The following is a 19,567-nucleotide window of genomic DNA, read 5'->3' on the forward strand; positions in this document are numbered from 1 at the left end:
AAAACTAAAAAATAAATTATGTAAAGAATGATTCACCTTTTCATGAACTTTTTCTTTCAAAACCTTGAGATTTTTACTGCATTATGCTTCATTACTTCTTTCAATTTGCTTATTTCAAAATTTAAATAAATACTTCAATTCCATATTAAGGTCGTATGTCCATGAATTAAGAAGTTACATACATGTAAATCGTCAAAATGTCGGAAGTTGGTATGAGCACACACTTAAACCTTTTTTAAATCATTTTGCTGGGCATTAAAATGTACATTTTAATCTATTAACAAAATAAATACGAAGATATTTGGATGTATCATTGCCGAGACATAGCTATTTGAAGTTTGCAGTTTCAAAAAACGGGTGCCACGATATCTCAGCACTGCTTTGACCCAATTGGCTCAAAATTTTGGTGAATACTCTAATCTAATCTAATCTAATCTAATCAGACCCTAGCGCAGCCATCTTTCGAAGGGATCCTGGAGAGTGCCTTAGGTTAGATTACGCCTAGCACTCTTCTTGTCATTTATTAACATTTGTAGTGCGCCATTGCACCGGAATGTATTGAAACATCACAAGCGTTAAAGCGGCCAGGCCTACTGCGTAAAGCCGTATCGCAGAGATGACTCGTAATTGGGTTGAGTTTGAGCACTGAGTGTTCGAACAACAACACAATTCTGAATCGACAGGGGAGGAAGAAGCGTGGGGACACACCACCATACGCTCCGAAATTTTTGGTTGTATTCGTCGGGAGCACCATGCTAAGACAGTTTGGTACTCCGGGACCCTCTGGGATGGGACATTGTATTTCCACGAATGCCCTGGACACTATTTGCCGTGGTTATAGCGCCACAACTCGCTCAGCTCAAAATTTTGGTGAAGACTCGGTGAAGAACTGGTCCTGTGTGCATGGCGAAGGCCGATTTTCAAAAACTTAATTTAAAAAAAAAGATAAAAAATATTTTTATGTTTTTAATATAAAAATTCGTCAGTAATTGATTTTTTGTATTTTTTCAAAAGTCGTAATTTCAAAGTCGGGCTTCGTCATGTACACGGGATATATCTTGGGAGTCTTCACTCAAAATTTTAGTCAATTTGGTCCATCCCATCTCGAGATATCGTGGCACCCGTAAATCAACTCGGTGTTTAGAGAAAAACGTCCACAAAGTTTGATAGTCCGCTTTACGCATGGCACAGTTGTGAACTTAAATCGTCTCTTACTCGATTCAGTCACGAAATATCTTCATGAAAATTTCAGGATTGATTGAAAATCATCTTTTCAGTGAATTTAGTGAATTTTCTGTAATATGAAATTTTCTACATGTCTGTAATCCCTTCAAATTGCCTCAACTAAGATACAATTTGTTTGAGTTTTTCAGCAATCATTACAAAACTTTTAATTGTTTATTGGCGCTAGGGGTCGTCCAAGGTATGTTTGTAAATAATGTTTCTGAAACCCCAATTTTTGAGTATTTATACCAACTATTTTCCATTGTTCATTTGAATAAAGTTCGGGAAGTGTCAAATTCAAAGTTAAAAGAAATAAAATGGAAAGAAAGGACGAAAGGTAATAATAATCTTAATACTGCGTAATGTTGTAGAATAACGCTCTTTTTGTTTTAATTTTTAAATAATACTGATAATAATAATGTAATAATAATAACTTTACAGGTGGTAGATAAAATCCAGAGTACTTTTTAAAACTATCAATATGCCATGGGTTTCATCGGAAAAACACTAAATTTTTTTTAAGCTCTGCCATCTTCCGTTACTCAACTGTAAATTTTTTTTTGGAACATGTAATTTTAAGGGAAATTTAATGTATTTTTCAAATCTACATTAACATAAGGGGTTTGCTCAAAAATATCTCGAGTTATCGCGATTTTAAGAAAAAAAAGTTTTGTAAAAGTTATTTTTCCGTTTTTTCTTGTTTCGTCGTCCATGTCTGTCGCGGGTGACCATAAACGGCCATAATCAAGGACGACCAACTTTTTCATACATTTTTATTTTCGTAAAATCGTGATAACTTGGAATGTTTATGAGCAAACCCCTCATTTTTACATATCACAATGTTTGTAATTGTCTCCTCTACAACTTTGTCAAACATTGTTACACGCTAAAAATAATCCTGCAAAGTTAGAAAAACACGAAATGTTAAAATGAAAATTGTTGTTCTAAATGAAATAATGACCCTCCGGATTCATGTAGATTCCAAAAATACATTAAACTTCCCTTAAAATCAGTGTTGCGTTCCTCACGCGCTCATGCGCTCGTGAGCGCTCACTTTTCGCTCATTCGTGAGGAGGAGCGCTGCGCGAGCTAGCTCACGTTTGCCCGCGCTCACGTTTGCTCCGATTTTTCAGCTCGCGTTTGCTCCACGCTCGCGCTCACGCTCATATTTCGCTCACGGAGCGCTCATTTTGGACGTGTCGCTTATCAATTAACGCTTTTGAGAAAGTTTTTTTTTCAATTCTTGATGGATTTTTTGTTTAAGGTGCAGTAGGACTGTGAAAATATGACTTTGTGAACAAATTTTTATGATATATGAATTGAAATAGCTTATTTTCATCAACCATGTTTTTAAATAAAAGGTTGGATTCGCAAGGGTTAAATATTTTTTTATACATGCAGTTGAATGTATAAATATTTTAGAATTTAAAGGCCTAATTGTATTAGAGAGGTGCGGGTGGAGGGTATAGACGGCTAAGTAAAAGGCCTGTAAACCTTAGAAAAAAACGAAAAAAACCATGAAATAATTCAAGAATATTTGTGCTGGGGTAAGTTCGATTCAATGTTAAATGCTTGGTCGATAAAAATATAACATTAAACTGTTTTATGTACCTAAACAGTGTTTTGATTACATTTCCAGATTGCTGGTCAGAATGAGCTACCATTAAAAAAAATCCGTTTATTAAATCTTTCAATGATTCAGTGATTAGAAACGGCTGATCATTTCTATAAGGTTAGTCTCTATTTGGCAAACATTTTAGAAAATAAGGTAACATTTTGAAACGGTTTTATTTTTAAATATAAGCCTCAAAATTCCTAAGGGTTGAAATAACTCTTTTGACTCAAGTCAAATAAATTGTCAATATTTTTCACCACGAAAAGGGCGGCTCTTCTTCCAACAAGTGGATTTTATTCAACATTTCCGCAACCAATCCTCTGAAAATATTCAATTACAAGTTATATATGGGTAATTCTCTACCAACTCACACGAAATCGGGAAAAGTTGCCCCGACCCCTCTTCGATTTGCGTGAAACTTTGTCCTAAGGGGTAACTTTTGTCCCTGATCACGAATCCGAGGTCCGTTTTTTGATATCTCGTGACGGAGGGGCGGTACGACCCCTTCCATTTTTGAACATGCGAAAAAAGAGGTGTTTTTCAATAATTTGCAGCCTGAAACGGTGATGAGATAGAAATCTGGTGTCAAAGGGACTTTTATGTAAAATTAGACGCCCGATTTGATGGCGTACTCAGAATTCCGAAAAAACGTATTTTTCATCGAAAAAAACACTAAAAAAGTTTTAAAAATTCTCCCATTTTCCGTTACTCGACTGTAAAAAATTTTGGAACATGGGTAATTCTCCGCCAACTCACACAGCAGTTGCCCCGACCCTTCTTCGATTTGCGTGAAACTTTGTCCTAAGGGGTAACTTTTGTCCCTGATCACGAATCCGAGGTCCGTTTTTTGATATCTCGTGACGGAGGGGCGGTACGACCCCTTCCATTTTTGAACATGCGAAAAAAGAGGTGTTTTTCAATAATTTGCAGCCTGAAACGGTGATGAGATAGAAATCTGATGTCAAAGGGACTTTTATGTAAAATTAGACGCCCAATTTGATGGCGTACTCAGAATTCCGAAAAAACGTATTTTTCATCGAAAAAAACACTAAAAAAGTTTTAAAAATTCTCCCATTTTCCGTTACTCGACTGTAAAAAATTTTGGAACATGTCATTTTATGGGAAATTTAATGTACTTTTCGAATCTACATTGTCCCAGAAGGGTCATTTTTCATTTAGAACAAAATTTTTCATTTTAAAATTTCGTGTTTTTCTAACTTTGCAGGGTTATTTTTAGAGTGTAACAATGTTCTACAAAGTTGTAGAGCAGACAATTACAAAAATTTTGATATATAGACATAAGGGGTTTGCTTATAAACATCACGAGTTATCGCGATTTTACGAAAAAAAGTTTTGAAAAAGATGGTCGTCATCGATCATGGCCGTTCATGGTCACTCGCGACAGACACGGACGACGAAACAAAGAGAAACGTAAAAAGTAACTTTTTCAAAACTTTTTTTCGTAAAATCGCGATAACTCGTGATGTTTATAAGCAAACCCCTTATGTCTTTATATCAAAATTTTTGTAATTGTCTGCTCTACAACTTTGTAGAACATTGTTACACTCTAAAAAATAACCCTGCAAAGTTAGAAAAAACACGAAATTTTAAAATGAAAAATTTTGTTCTAAACGAAAAAATGACCCTTCTGGGACAATGTAGATTCGAAAAGTACATTGAATTTCCCATAAAATGACATGTGGGTAATTCTCTACCAATACGTCGTTGATCGGTTTACTCACTATTAACGGTCAACTACCGTCAAATGGAGATTGTTTAGTTGGTTCAACTATGTGGCATTTCAATTTGTCACTATCTGATTCTTGATACTGATTTCTTCTGGACCATCCACAAACCACGTGGACACTTTTTGAAATCTCAATCCCAACCCCACACCGAGTAGTGCGGTGCCTGTGGGGACGCGAAGTCCTGTTTTTCGTGTTATTTTCCATCTCTTTTGTGTCGCTGTTCGAGTGCAGAGTGCATAATTGACAAAGGGAGCGCGTGGTCGTAAAAATATTCGGAGTGAAAAGTGATTTCTTTTGTGATTTTCAAAGCCCTTCCTATATCATCGTTGATTGGAAGGCACGGCGTCGGGTGGATTGTGTTTAAATTTTTCGAATAAGGTTTAATTTTTTTTTGCGGTGAAAAAGCCAATACTATATAATGAACGAAAGACGCACTGACAATTTGGATCGTTGAGTTAATAGTGGAGCAAAATAACTGTGTGTGAGTGATTTTGTGTGTTAACCAGAAAGACCTTCCCATAGCATCGTTGCTCGGAAGGCTCGCCGACGGGTCTGTTATGAAAGTCCTCCCCATAGCGTTGTAGCTCGGGAGGCATCGAAAAGCCAATACCTTATCCTACTAACCCAAAAAAAAATAATCACGTGATGCTTGAAGGAGATGCTGTGGATTCAACGGTCTCAAGCGGTATCAACAAGTATATAGCGAAAAACTATGTGCTTGATGAGTCTGCAACTTCAACTATCGGACTAACATTCCTCCCTTTCGTTGAACTGCAGGCTTCTTGGGAGGGCGCCGGTATTGACTAATAAAGTCGGGGTCTTCAGGGTTAAACAGTGAACGGATGGTTGGCTCCCACTGATCATTTTGATTCATTGTTTAACTTCAGCTGATCTGTCAATAACGGAGTAGCAGCTCATTGGCAGTCAACCATGCTCATGCTCATGCTCATGCTCAATCCCAATCCCAACCCCACACCCTGAAATGCTGTTTTATTGTGCTAGTCGCCATAGATAATTTCAGATTTCAAACTCAAAACTCTTATTTGGTGAAAAGGACAATTAAAAGTCAGTCAACATAGTTTTATATAACACCAAATAAAAGATTTATAGACTTGAAATTGAAATTTTATTGAATTTTTAATCAAAACACCTTCAGAGAGTTCGCTAATGGATAATATACCCTAACCAGTGTTGCGATGTTGAGCGCTCATGCGCTCATGAGCGAGCATTTTTCGCTCATTCATGAGGAGGAGCGCTACGTGAGCTGGCTCATGTTAGGAGGTTGGAATAGACTTATTTTAATACTAATGAATGAAGATATTTTTTTAAATTTGGTATTGAAGCTTGATCCCACTCATGGCGACGCCAAAGCAGGAAAATCCACGTCCGTGAATGCTTTGGTTAGTGCCTCGTCGTCGCTTGCTGCCGAATTTTTACAAACTCAGTACGTTTTGAGCAGCTCCAGTTCTTGGCAGCATGATCGTTGATTGTGTTGCAAGCTTGAGTTTTGTGCTCACCTCCGCAGGTTGCACAACGACTCTTGATGAAGCAGGTCCTTCCACCATGCCCAAACTGCAAGCAGTTCGAACATTGCATTGTTGTGACTCGTCATCTTGAAGACTTCGATCACTTTCAACTTAAGAGTTTTGAGCGTTTACCTGGATCGTCATGGCTGTAGTATTCAATCTTCGTGTTGTTCAGGAAATCCCGAACATAGTTGTAATCCTTTCTGTCAGTCCAGTCAGCCACTTTTGCACCGAATCCGATGACGATGTTTTTACAAAAATGGGTGCAGTGTTGCGTTCCTCACGCGCTCGCACGCTCGTGAGCGCTCACTTTTCGCTCATTCGTGAGGAGGAGCGCTGCGCGAGCTAGCTCACGTTTGCCCGCGCTCACGTTTGCTTCGATTTTTCCAGCTCGCGTTTGCTCTACGCTCGCGCTCGCGCTCATATTTCGCTCACGGAGCGCTCATTTTGGACGTGTCGCTAATCATTTAACGTTCTTGAGAAAGTTTTTTTTTCAATTCTAGATGGATTTTTTGACGAAGAACTTCGTCTTAGGGCTCTATACAGGGTAGCAATCCAAAATTTCCAAATGAAACCGAAAAATGAAACGCCTTCCCCAAGCAGAGGGGAAAATCACAGAAGCAACGCGGCCGACGGTTTTGATATAAATATAAACGCCACCCCCTCCACAGCATTAGTTTAGTCGGTGGTCTACCACCGAAGCGAGAGGAGCTCAGCTCTTCTCGCGAGCGCCAGCCTTCTCTCTTCCCTACAAAACCACGGGAAATTTGAAAGCTGGCTTCAGTCGGTGGTCTACCACCGAAGCGAGAGGAGCTCAGCTCCTCTCGCAAGCGCCACTAGGTGGCGTCTTCAGGAACTAACCTTCCCGCCTCCCTACAAAACCATGGGAAATCGGAAGGCTGGTTTCAGTCGGTGGTCTACCACCGAAGCGAGAGGAGCTCAGCTCTTCTCGCGAGCGCCAGCCTTCTCTCTTCCCTACAAAACCACGGGAAATTTGAAAGCTGGCTTCAGTCGGTGGTCTACCACCGAAGCGAGAGGAGCTCAGCTCCTCTCGCAAGCGCCACTAGGTGGCGTCTTCAGGAACTAACCTTCCCGCTTCCCTACAAAACCATGGGAAATCGGAAGGCTGGTTTCAGTCGGTGGTCTACCACCGAAGCGAGAGGAGCTCAGCTCTTCTCGCGAGCGCCAGCCTTCTCTCTTCCCTACAAAACCACGGGAAATTTGAAAGCTGGCTTCAGTCGGTGGTCTACCACCGAAGCGAGAGGAGCTCAGCTCCTCTCGCAAGCGCCACTAGGTGGCGTCTTCAGGAACTAACCTTCCCGCTTCCCTACAAAACCATGGGAAATCGGAAGGCTGGTTTCAGTCGGTGGTCTACCACCGAAGCGAGAGGAGCTCAGCTCTTCTCGCGAGCGCCAGCCTTCTCTCTTCCCTACAAAACCACGGGAAATTTGAAAGCTGGCTTCAGTCGGTGGTCTACCACCGAAGCGAGAGGAGCTCAGCTCCTCTCGCAAGCGCCACTAGGTGGCGTCTTCAGGAACTAACCTTCCCGCTTCCTACAAAACCATGGGAAATCGGAAGGCTGGTTTCAGTCGGTGGTCTACCACCGAAGCGAGAGGAGCTCAGCTCTTCTCGCGAGCGCCAGCCTTCTCTCTTCCCTACAAAACCACGGGAAATTTGAAAGCTGGCTTCAGTCGGTGGTCTACCACCGAAGCGAGAGGAGCTCAGCTCCTCTCGCAAGCGCCACTAGGTGGCGTCTTCAGCAACTAGCCTTCCCGCTTCGCTACAAAACCATGGGAAATCGGAAGGCTGGCTTCAGTCGGTGGTCTACCACCGAAGCGAGAGGAGCTCAGCTCCTCTCGCAAGCGCCACCAAGCGCTTGGCAGTAGTGGCCACCACCTGGAGGCCCCGGGGATGTTCCGATAAGGGAACATTTGCGGAACCATAAGAGTTGGGGCAATATGGGTATCAAACTTAAGGGATTTTGATACTGGACATGAAATTTGACATTTTGGCAGTAATAGCCGCAACCTAGAGTGGCCGGAGGCCCCGGGGATGTTCCGATAAGGGGACATTTGTGGAACCATAAGAGTTGGGGCAATATGGGTATCAAACTTCAGGGTTTTTGATACTGGACATGAAATTTGTAGTGGCCGCAATCCGGAGTGACCGGAGCCCTAGGGGGTGTTCCGATGAAGGGACATTTGCGAAACCATAAGAGTTGGGGCAATATGGGTATCAAACTTCAGGGTTTTTGATACTGGACATGAAATTTGAAATTGGCGGAACCATAAGAGTTGGGGCAATAAAGGTATCAAAATGTAGCTGCTCCTCTGTAATGTTGCTGCACGGTTACGCAAAACGGAAATGAAATTAAATCCAGCCTCGGAATAGAGTTATCTACGTGCGTATGTATTGCGTGTACGTACACGAAAAAGATTGAGGTTAAATTTTGTACAGTCCAGCAAAACAAATGGCGTGCTAGTGTGCGTGAGAGCGGGCTTAGATAACTCTATCAGAATCACCTCGAAATTTACGAGCGATTACATATGTGTGTGTGTGAGTGCTTCAGCTCATAATTTTTGGATCGTCGTCGAGGCCACATCAGCTGCAGCAGAAGAGGGCGCAGAAGGCGAAAATTTCCCTAGGCAGCCTAACGGACAAACAACGAAGAACAACCGCTGCACCGCAGGAGAAGCAAACCACAGGCCAAGGTTCCGAAGGAGAGAGAAACCGGCCAAGCCCACGGCCCGTCCGCTGGTTGACGAAACGAATCTGGCCGCCATCACCCCGAAGGATCGGAACTTCGGAACGAATCGCCACTGTAGACCATCGGGAAAGAAGAAGAGCAGCTCCTCCACCATCGCAAGTGTAACGGACAAGAAGCAAAAGCCCCGCCGCAAGTAGCACTTAGGAACGTGGTGCTGATGCAGGTTGACCCAGACCAAAGCCATGGACATCTTCCTCAACGTTGACCGGAGAAGCGGCCCGAATGAAGTACTACACCTCGCGGAAGATTTGATAAACAAACGGCCCTTTTCAGGGCCACCAAATATCTCACGAAAGAGTTGTTCCTTCAAAATTTCCCTCTAAGAATGTTCCCTAAAAATTTAAAAAAAGATCGAATAAAAATCATTTCACCACAGAGTTAGCATGAAACCACTGTTTCTGTGTGGTAGAATGTCATACGCGCTTGTGTGTGTGTGTGTGTGTGTGTGTGTGAGCACGGAGAGGGAAAATCGCCTGCTGCAAAAATGCACAAGTCAGAATAACTTTTCGTAAATTTGGAGCCGTCGCCGATTGCTGGCAACAGCCTTCAAAAAACACTGGCTCAGAAAAAGCCCCATCGAAACGACGTTGAACGCTTCAACTTTATCCTCAGCTCAAGCATCTCCGCCGTCAGGTATTCCCGGTTTGGTTGACTCGTCCGACCGGGAACTGCGGCCCAGCTCGAGACTACCGTGTCTGTTTCTCGCCTTCACCTTTCCTCATTTGCTGACGCGTCGTCCCTTCCTCTTTGAAAGTCGAGAGTGAAATGATTGCGAAAATGACAAATCGACCTATATTTATAGATTTTGTTTTGGCATATCGCGGAACGATCAAATCTTGGTGGCGAATGCAGTAGGAAGGCAGAGAGAATGCAGTAGGAACGGCAAAATGAGGAAAAAATCTTGCGTGCTTGTGAAAAGAGGGGAAGTAATAGCGAAGTAGAAGTATAAAAATGCGTTCTACCCTTTCCACTCCACTTAGTTGCCACCGAGATGCTGAACAAGTCGGGTCGGCTCATAATAACTATCTGAGCCGCAGACGCTTGAAGCAGCAGCAGCAGGGAGAGAGAGCCCCAAATTCTCTCTTCCGGAGAAGGATTTCTTCTGAAAAATTACCTTTATTTTCTAGAGAGAGAGAATCGGAGAGCAGCACCGAAGAGGGCAAATTGTGTGCGAATGCCGTAGAATGACACACCATACATACACACTCCCGTTTCATGGTACACGCTGATTGGGTTCGATGCGTCGAGTTTCCTTCCACGGATGTTCGATTGATGTATCTAAATTCGTCACCTGAAAAGGCCATCAAAGACTGCGACCAACTACAGATACACCCGGGGACGAGCAAAACCGCCAGCGGAGGCAACTTTTAGGCAGTGGAGTAAAATCGTTTAACCTATAGTAGACTGTGTGAAAATTGTTGTAGCCCTGTTGTATGGGTTAGTACAACGAATCTACTACGAGCTCGTGTAATTGGTCACGGCCCCGGGATGCACAGCCGGGTCAGTCAGGAAGCTTCCCCCAATTCGTTCAAAGATTTTGTTTACGCCAGTGGTGGCCAAAACCTGGAGTGGCCGGTGCCCTCAAAGAAGGTTCCCCCGGGGCCTGGGGGGACATTTATAGAACCATACGAGTTGTGGCAATATGGGTATCAAAATTTATGGTTTTTGATACTGAACATGAAAATGGCCATTTCGACAGTGGTGGCCAAAACCTAGAGTGGCCGGTGCCCTCAAAGAAGGTTCCCCCGGGGCCCGGAGGGCCTTTTACAGAACCATACGAGTTGTGGCAATATGGGTATCAAAATTCATGGTTTTTGATACTGAACATGAAAATGGCCATTTCGGCAGTGGTGGCTAAAACCTGGAGTGGCCGGTGCCCTCAAAGAAGGTTCCCCCGGGGCCCGGAGGGCCTTTTACAGAACCATACGAGTTGTGGCAATATGGGTATCAAAATTCATGGTTTTTGATACTGAACATGAAAATGGCCATTTCGACAGTGGTGGCCAAAACCTAGAGTGGCCGGTGCCCTCAAAGAAGGTTCCCCCGGGGCCCGGAGGGCCTTTTACAGAACCATACGAGTTGTGGCAATATGGGTATCAAAATTCATGGTTTTTGATACTGAACATGAAAATGGCCATTTCGGCAGTGGTGGCTAAAACCTGGAGTGGCCGGTGCCCTCAAAGAAGGTTCCCCCGGGGCCCGGAGGGCCTTTTACAGAACCATATGAGTTGTGGCAATATGGGTATCAAAATTCATGGTTTTTGATATTGAACATGATAATGGCCATTTCGGCAGTGGTGGCTAAAACCTGGAGTGGCCGGTGCCCTCAAAGCAGGTTCCTCTTGGGCCCAGGGTAACATTAACCGAAACATACGGGTTGTTGCAATATGCACCCAAAGGAAAAATATATCTCAAAATCTGCAACAGTGGATTTGCTGCAGAAAATGTCACATTTTATAACATTTTATGCAGCAAGCCCCTAGATCATTTTGCCCACTTGTAAACATTTCAGCGATCTGCAGTTCTCACCAACACATATAATGCTGGCCCGTCCCCGAGCAACACTCTAAAGAGAAGCATATGTTGGTGCTCTTTCACTCACTTTTCATCAAGCGTCCATGGCGCGGTGGTAGCGTGTCGGATCAAAAACCAAGAAGTTGGTGGTTCAATCCTCGTTCTGCTAAGTTTTTTTTTTTTGTAAAATACAACCAAAAAGCCTTCGGTAATGTCGATAATTGTCGGTAACGGGCAAAAATGTCATACCCCTATATCGCAAAAAATGCATGAGGACAGATTTCATGCAGATTCTGATCAGCCCGGGAGCATGTTGACAGCTCCCATACAAACTGAGCGTACCCCGTTTTGTGGGCCCAGTGGGCCTAAGATGGCGGCCTTCGATATAATCTAGCCAAACTTTTGAAAATGGCAAATAGTTTAAATAAATAAAGTTTTTGCCTTGTTTTGGTTTAAAACGACAAAATAAGCATTCTGGAATCATTTTCTTTAAAAACTTGTTTAGAGTTAAGCCACGTTCAAATATTAGTCTAGAAAAGTTGAAGTGAGCGTGCCGCAAAAGCCGTCACGAAAAAAAAGTTTTATATGCAAATTTTGAGTTTCGTATTTGATGGACGGACTCCGACAAGGCCCACTTGCCATCTGTCGGTGAATACGCGCAACTCACGAAAACTGTCATCTTAGGGTCCGGTTGATTCTGATATACTTTCATGCCGCCATGTATCACAATCATGCGACCGCCGGTTGGGTGTGGGTATCAAAATTCATTGTTTTGATATTGAACCTGCAAATGGCCATTTCGACAGTAGTGGCCACAACCTGGAGTTGCCGGTGCCGTCATGGAAAGTTCACATTGGGGGAACATTTAGGACAATTTTGCCGACAAATCTATGAAACAAAATACAATAATCTTATCCCAGATTTCACTAGCAATCCAAAACTCATTCAAAATGTTTGGTCCTATGTCTTTCGGTTATGTCTCTGACATACCATCTTGAACTTTTTGGCAATATGAGTAATAAATCGCTGGGGGTAATAAATCGATAATTGCGAAATTATTGAAATTGAGAACAACTCTTTCGTAATCAATTTGAGCCCTAAAAGGGGCTTTTTAATGCTTGCTGTTGAAATTTACTTGGCTGTCGCCGATGGCTGGCAAGAGCCTTGCCAAAACATTTTCCCATCGCGAACAACATTGAACCCTTCCAGGTTCGGTCTGCCCCTTCGCCACGATGCTTCTCCGCCTTCAGCTATCTTTGTTGCCGCTGTGTCGTCCCTTCCTCGTAGACTGTCGAGAGTGATTTGAGTACGCAAATGAAATAGATTTTCGTTTTGGGATTTCGTGGAACGAAGAAATCTAGGTGGCGAATGCCGTAGAAAGGCAGAGAGAACGCCGTAGAAACGTCAAAACGAGAAAAAGTCTTGTAATGTGTGGAATAAATCGTTTAATGTGATTCAAATTTGTTGTGACGCAAAGAAAATCTTTAACACATGGTTCAGACTGGCTCTTTGTAATGAATTGGAGTCCTGATAATGGCTTTCAATTATTTCAAAATATTTCTAAAAAAATGTTCAATGCCAAAAGTTTAATTGATGAAATGATTTCAAATCAACTGGCACGAAAATCTTGACATTACGATTAGCTGTGAAGCGTTTCAAAACTTTAGACGTTATCCAACGTCAAAATACCATAAGATCTTAGAGCAGAAATACCATAAGATCTTAGAGCAGAAATAAATAGATCTTAAGAAATAACCGTTTCGTGATTGATTTTGTGGCCAAGAAACGCAAATAATAAAACTATAAAAAAAATCATTAACTTTTGTGTCCGAAGTTCTTCGTCATGATGGTTATGCCTGTAGCATTACCACTGCACCTTTTTTGCGTCAGGTGCAGTAGGGCTGTGGAAATATGACTTTGTGAACAAATTTTATGATATATGAATTGGAAAAGCTTATTTTCATCAATCATGTTTGTAAATAAAAGGTTGGATTCGCAAGGGTCAAATAATTTTTTAGACATACAGTCGAATGTATAAATATTTTTGAATTGAAAGGCCTTATTGTAGCAGAGAGGGGCGGAGGGGTATAGACGCCTAAATAAAAGGGCCTGTAAACCTTAGAAAAACTTACAAAACAATGAATTGATTCAAGGGGATTTATGCTTTGGTAAGCTCGATTCAAGGTTAAATGCTTGTTTGATTAAAATATAACATTAAACTGTTTTTATGTACCTAATCAGTGTTTTGATTTGATCCAGATTGCGGGTCAGAATGAGCTACCATTAAAAAGTTATTCCGTTTATTAAATCTTTCAGTGATTCAGTGATTAGAAACGGCTAATCATTTTTATAAGGTTAGTCTTTATTTGGCAAACAGTTTAGAAAATAGGGTAACATTTTTGAAACAATTCTATTTTAAATATATGCCTCAAAATTCCTAAGGGTTGAAATAACCCTTTTGACTCAAATCAAATAAATTGTCAATATTTTTCACCACGAAAAGGTTGGCTCTTCTTCCAACAAGTGGATTTTATTCAACACTTCCGCAACCAAACCTCTGAAAATATTCAATTACAAGTTATATATGATTTTTTGAACATGGATGATTGTAACTGTCTAAAAGATTATTTAAAAATCAATAAAATATACATAAATTGTCATTTTTTTTTTTGTTGTACATAACAACAATACAATATGGATTTGATTTGTGAACAAACAATGCATCTCTTCACGTCAATGAATGTTTACATTATGAATTAAGTTTTTTGTTAATTGTTCGAAAAATGTCTAGATTTTAAATAGAACATAGATTTCGGTTCGCTGACCAAATCCATTTCATTGCTTTGCTTTGTTTGTTCGACCACTTTCTTGTTTGTTTTTGCTGCCTGTGCTGAGATAGTTCTGGAAACTTCGTTCCAAACAGGCAGATGCTTCAACAGGAAAAAACAACTACCTACTTTGGCTCACCAGCTCACGTGAGCGCAAAACGCTCCGGTGAGCGTGAGCGAGCACGAGCTACCTGATAAAAACTCACGCTCCAGCTGGAGCGAGCAAGCTTTCCGTGAGCGCTCGCTCATTCGCAACCCTGCTTAAAATGACACGTTACAAAAAAAATGTACAGTTGAGTAACGGAAAATGGCAAAGTTTAAAACAGGGTTGCGAATGAGCGAGCGCTCATGGAAGGCTTGCTCGCTCCAGCTGGAGCGTGAGTTTTTATCAGGTAGCTCGTGCTCGCTCACGCTCACCGGAGCGTTTTGCGCTCACGTGAGCTGGTGAGCCAAAGTAGGTAGTTGTTTTTTCCTGTTGAAGCATCTGCCTGTTTGAAACGAAGTTTCCAGAACTATCTCAGCACAGGCAGCAAAACAAACAAGAAAGTGGTCGAACAAACAAAAGTATGCAATGAAATGGATTTGGTCAGCGATCCGAAATTTACGTTCTATTTAAAATCTAGACATTTTTCGAACAATTAACAAAAAACTTAATTCATAATGTAAACATTCATTGACGTGAAGAGATGCACTATTTGTTCACAAATCAAATCCATATTTGACCATATTGTATTGCTGTTATGTACAAAAAATGACAATTTATGTATGTTTTGATTTTTTGAATAATCTTTTAAACAGTTACAATCATTCATGTTCAAAAATCATATATAACTTGTAATTGAATATTTTCAGAGGTTTGGTTGCGGAAGTGTTGAATAAAATCCACTTGTTGGAAGAAGAGCCAACCTTTTGTGGTGAAAATATTGACAATTTATTTGATTTGAGTCAAAAGGGTTATTTCAACCATTAGCAATTTTTAGGCTAATATTTAAAATAGAACTGTTTCAAAAATGTTACCCTATTTTCTGAAACGTCTACCAAATAAAGACTAACCTTATAGAAATGATCATCCATTTCTTATCACTGAATCATTTAAAGATTTAATAAACGGAATAACTTTTTTTTAATAGTAGCTAATTCTGACCCGCAATCTGGAAATGTAGTCAAAACACTGATTAGGTACCGTCAGTGGGGGTGACTATGGGTCAAAAAACGATTCACCTCTTGTAATTTCTTAATAACAAAAACAATTTCAACGTAGATTTGTTCTTAGATAGTTTACTAACATTTTCCCAAAATATGGGGAATTTTGATGAACACTACCTTTAATGCCAATAGTTTGAACTAAAATGATGCTCAAATACAACGATATGGTAAAAACAAGTCATCCAAAAGTGTTTCTTGTTCGAAGGAATCGTATTGACAATGTTTGAAGTGGAGATTTTCAAACATTTGGGTAGTTTTTGAGCAATCGCAACAAAAATATTAGAAAAATGATTTTCCGAGAGGTCATTTTTGGCCAAAAACGTACCTCAATTTTAGACAGCTGCCAAAATAACCGGATTCGTTCTAGGAACGAGATTTTTTTCAGCGAAGTCATCTTAAGATGTCCCCTACACAACTTTTTTAGCAGAATCCAGTTTCATTGAGAAGAATCTGAGGAATGGTAAAATCCGTAAAAAATCACTTTGACCCAATCTCACCCCCAGACCCAATGTCACCCCACTGACGGTACATAAAACAGTTTAATGTTATATTTTAATCAACGAAGCATTTAACATTGAATCGAACTTACCAATGCATAAATCCTCTTGAATCAATTCATTGTTTTGTAAGTTTTTCTAATGTTTACAGGCCCTTTTATTTAGGCGTCTATACCCCTCCCCTCACCTCTCTGCTACAATAAGGCTTTTAAATTCTAAAATATTTATACATTCAACTGTATGTCTAAAAATGATTTGACTTGCAAATTCAACCTTTATTTTAAAACAAGGTTGATGAAAATAAGCTATTCCAATTCATATATCATACAATTTGTTCACAAAATCATATGTCCTCAGCCCTACTACACCTCAAGCAAAAAATTCATCTAGAATTGAAATAAAAACTTTCTCAAAAACGTTTAATGATTAGCGACACGTCCAAAATGAGCGCTCCGTGAGCGAAATATGAGCGCGAGCGCGAGCGTGAAGCAAACGCGAGCTGAAAAATCGGAGCAAACGTGAGCGCGGGCAAACGTGAGCTAGCTCGCGCAGCGCTCCTCCTCACGAATGAGCGAAAAGTGAGCGCTCACGAGCGCGTGAGCGCGTGAGGAACGCAACACTGGTTTAAAAAAACTTATTTTTCGGAATTTTGAGTAGGGGAAAAAAAATACAATTTCTAATCAAACACCTATCTTTGTCATATGGAGAGTTTGATGGTCGGTAAAGCTCCAAAAAATACTATTTAGGCTATAAACTTACCAGCAACAGAACCCCCCGTATTTTCCCTACGCCATCAAATCGGACGTCCAATTTGACATTAAAGTCCCTTTGACACCAAATTTCTATCTCATCACCGTTTTTTTTTTGTAGGGCCTTGAAACCACGGCGACCAATTATAGGAATATTGTGGTCATCACCGTTTCAGGCTGCTAATTATTGAAAAACACCTCTTTTTTCGCATGTTCAAAAATGAAACACCGCCCCTCCGTCACGAGATATCAAAAAACGGACCTCGGATTCGTGGTCAGGGACAACAGTTACACCTTAGGACAAAGTTTCACTCAAATCGAAGAGGTGTCGGGGCAACTGCTGTGTGAGTTGGCGGAGAATTATATGGAGCCTAACATTTCAAAACTTTTGCAAACTATAGTGTTCCCTTTCACTCGTATGACAGTTTGCATAAGGTGTGAGAGGGATACACTCTTGTTTACAAAAGTTTTGTGCCCTAATGAAATGGAAAGCACGATATCTGTTTAAGACTGTTTTTCGGAATAAATAGAAAATATTCTCTGTTACGATTCACTTGACTTTTATTTCGAATAAAGATATGTGTGTAGATGTAGGTGTGGGTGTCACGGATTAATAAATAATCAAAATTACACTACAATACATGCATATAAAAGTTGTGGTAGTAAAAATTTCCATCATTTGGAGAGTAACTTAACGTAGTTTACTAACTCTACCACATTCCTCACTTTTTCCTACTTTCAACACACAACGCTGCGAATCATTTAAAGAGAACGTTCGACTATTGCGATAACGGATAACACATTTACGCGTTTACATTAAACCATCTAACAACTCTGTGACACTCTCTTTCTGTGAGACAAATAAACTCTATTGATGATGCATTCGCCATTCTGGATGGGTGGCGCAGTTAACAAAACAAACATTGCACTCTTTTACATTTTCAACTGGGAGTTAGCTCTCAACAAATCATCGAAACAAAACAAAAACACACTAATATTCTAAATTGGCCTCGAAGGCATTTTTCAGTTTTGCACCTCCTCTTCAAACTTTTATGTAAGAAACGATTTGTTAATGGGAAACAAAACCAAAAAAAAATCATAATAAATAGGCAAACGATCGAGAGAAAAGCGCAAGCGTTCAATTTTTGAAGGGAAAATTCGGACCACAATCATTATCTTGCGGAGGATCATCATGGTTATTACTTGCTGCGGGGTTAGTCCAATTAGGCGAATCTGCTCTTCCATTTTGGCGCTTTCTACTGTTTTTGAAGCGGGCCTGAACATATGTGCGCGGTGCTGGATTTTTCAAAGACTTTCCTCATCAGTTTTGCAGAATACAGTAATTGTGTGGCCGGATCGGTCGATGTTGTTTATTTTTTCGCTGTACCATCTTCACACAATAGCTAATATAACATTCGATGGGGGTGGCTCTGGATGCCGCCAAAATTTAAACATTTGTTTGCCTTTTTTAAGTTATCATTGTTATGTTTTTAATAATCTTCAATAAACACAAAAAAATCATTCAAACAGAAGTTAAACCACTATATTAGTACACAGTAAATATTATCAAAAATGGATCACACAAAATAGCCGGAATTTAAAAAAAAGTTTTTAATCGCTTTTTTAGGATAAACTGAGATCGCTTTGCAATCTTTGACACAATTTTAGAAAGTTTTATTTCACATTGAAATCTGTCAGTTTCCAGGGCCTTATAAAGGGATGAAACATAGGATTTTTAAAAATTTTGCATTTATCTTCTCACCCTACTTATCATCTAAAATATCAACTTTAAAATCGTGCTAATCAAAATAAGTTTTCTTTGTAAATCAGTCAAGATTCCGAAATTTAACAATTCGCCATTGTCGCACGTGCATTCTGGGCTAAATTGAGTTAAAGGGTTACACACATGTTAAAAGTCACAAAATGTAATAATACAGAAAATTGATTAAATCTACTAAAAAGATGATTTGCAATCACTCCTTAAAGTTTCATGAAGATATTTTGTGATTAAAACTGAGAAAGATGCGATTTAAGCCCAAAATGTAGCCATGCGCAAAGCGAACTGTCAAACTATCTGAGCGTTTTTCTTGAATCACCGAGTTGATTTATGGGTGCCACGATATCTCGAGATGGGATGAACCAAATTCGATGAAATTTGGGGTGAATACTCTCAAGACATATTCCGTATGTATGACGAAGTCCGATTTTTTTATTTTGCTGTTTAAAAAAATACAAAAATTAAAACTTACGTTTTTTTAATTAACTATTTGAAAATCGGTCTTCGTCATGCACACGGAACTAGTTAAACGAGTCTTCACCAAAATTATGAGTTGGTTTGGGCAAAGTAGTGTTAAGATATCGTCCATAGTAATATTTTTAAACTTACAGGTTTTATCATGGTTCTCAAAACCCTCATAAAACCTAAGTAGGCATTTATGGCCTACTTAAAACCTAAAATGTTACTAGGAGTGGCAAATAGCGATATCTCGGCAATGATACAACCAAATGTTTTTTTTATCAAATTTGTTTTGATAATAGATCAAAATGTATAACGTCATTATTCGAAATCCGGACACTTAGTAGCATATAATTTTTGTTATAGCTGGCAAAAAATCATGTAATAAGTTGGAAATGTAGAAATATCATCAGGACGTAGTATAAACAGTCAGTTTCAAGAAAATGCATGCAAAATATGTCTTTTCTAACAATTTTTCATCAGAATTAGAAAATTAAAATGATTTGTTGTGCTTCGAATTCCGGACACTCGATTTTACTTATGAATCGCTCAAATTTGGACTGAAATGTTAGTGAATGGCATTCTTTAGGTCTCAAATAAGCTGTTAACATTAAAACAATCGATAGTTTATATGAAAATTTGCTAGAATTTAAGGAA

Source organism: Culex quinquefasciatus, chromosome 3 (assembly GCF_015732765.1).
Source record: "Culex quinquefasciatus strain JHB chromosome 3, VPISU_Cqui_1.0_pri_paternal, whole genome shotgun sequence".
Classification (NCBI taxonomy): Eukaryota; Metazoa; Arthropoda; class Insecta; order Diptera; family Culicidae; genus Culex; species Culex quinquefasciatus.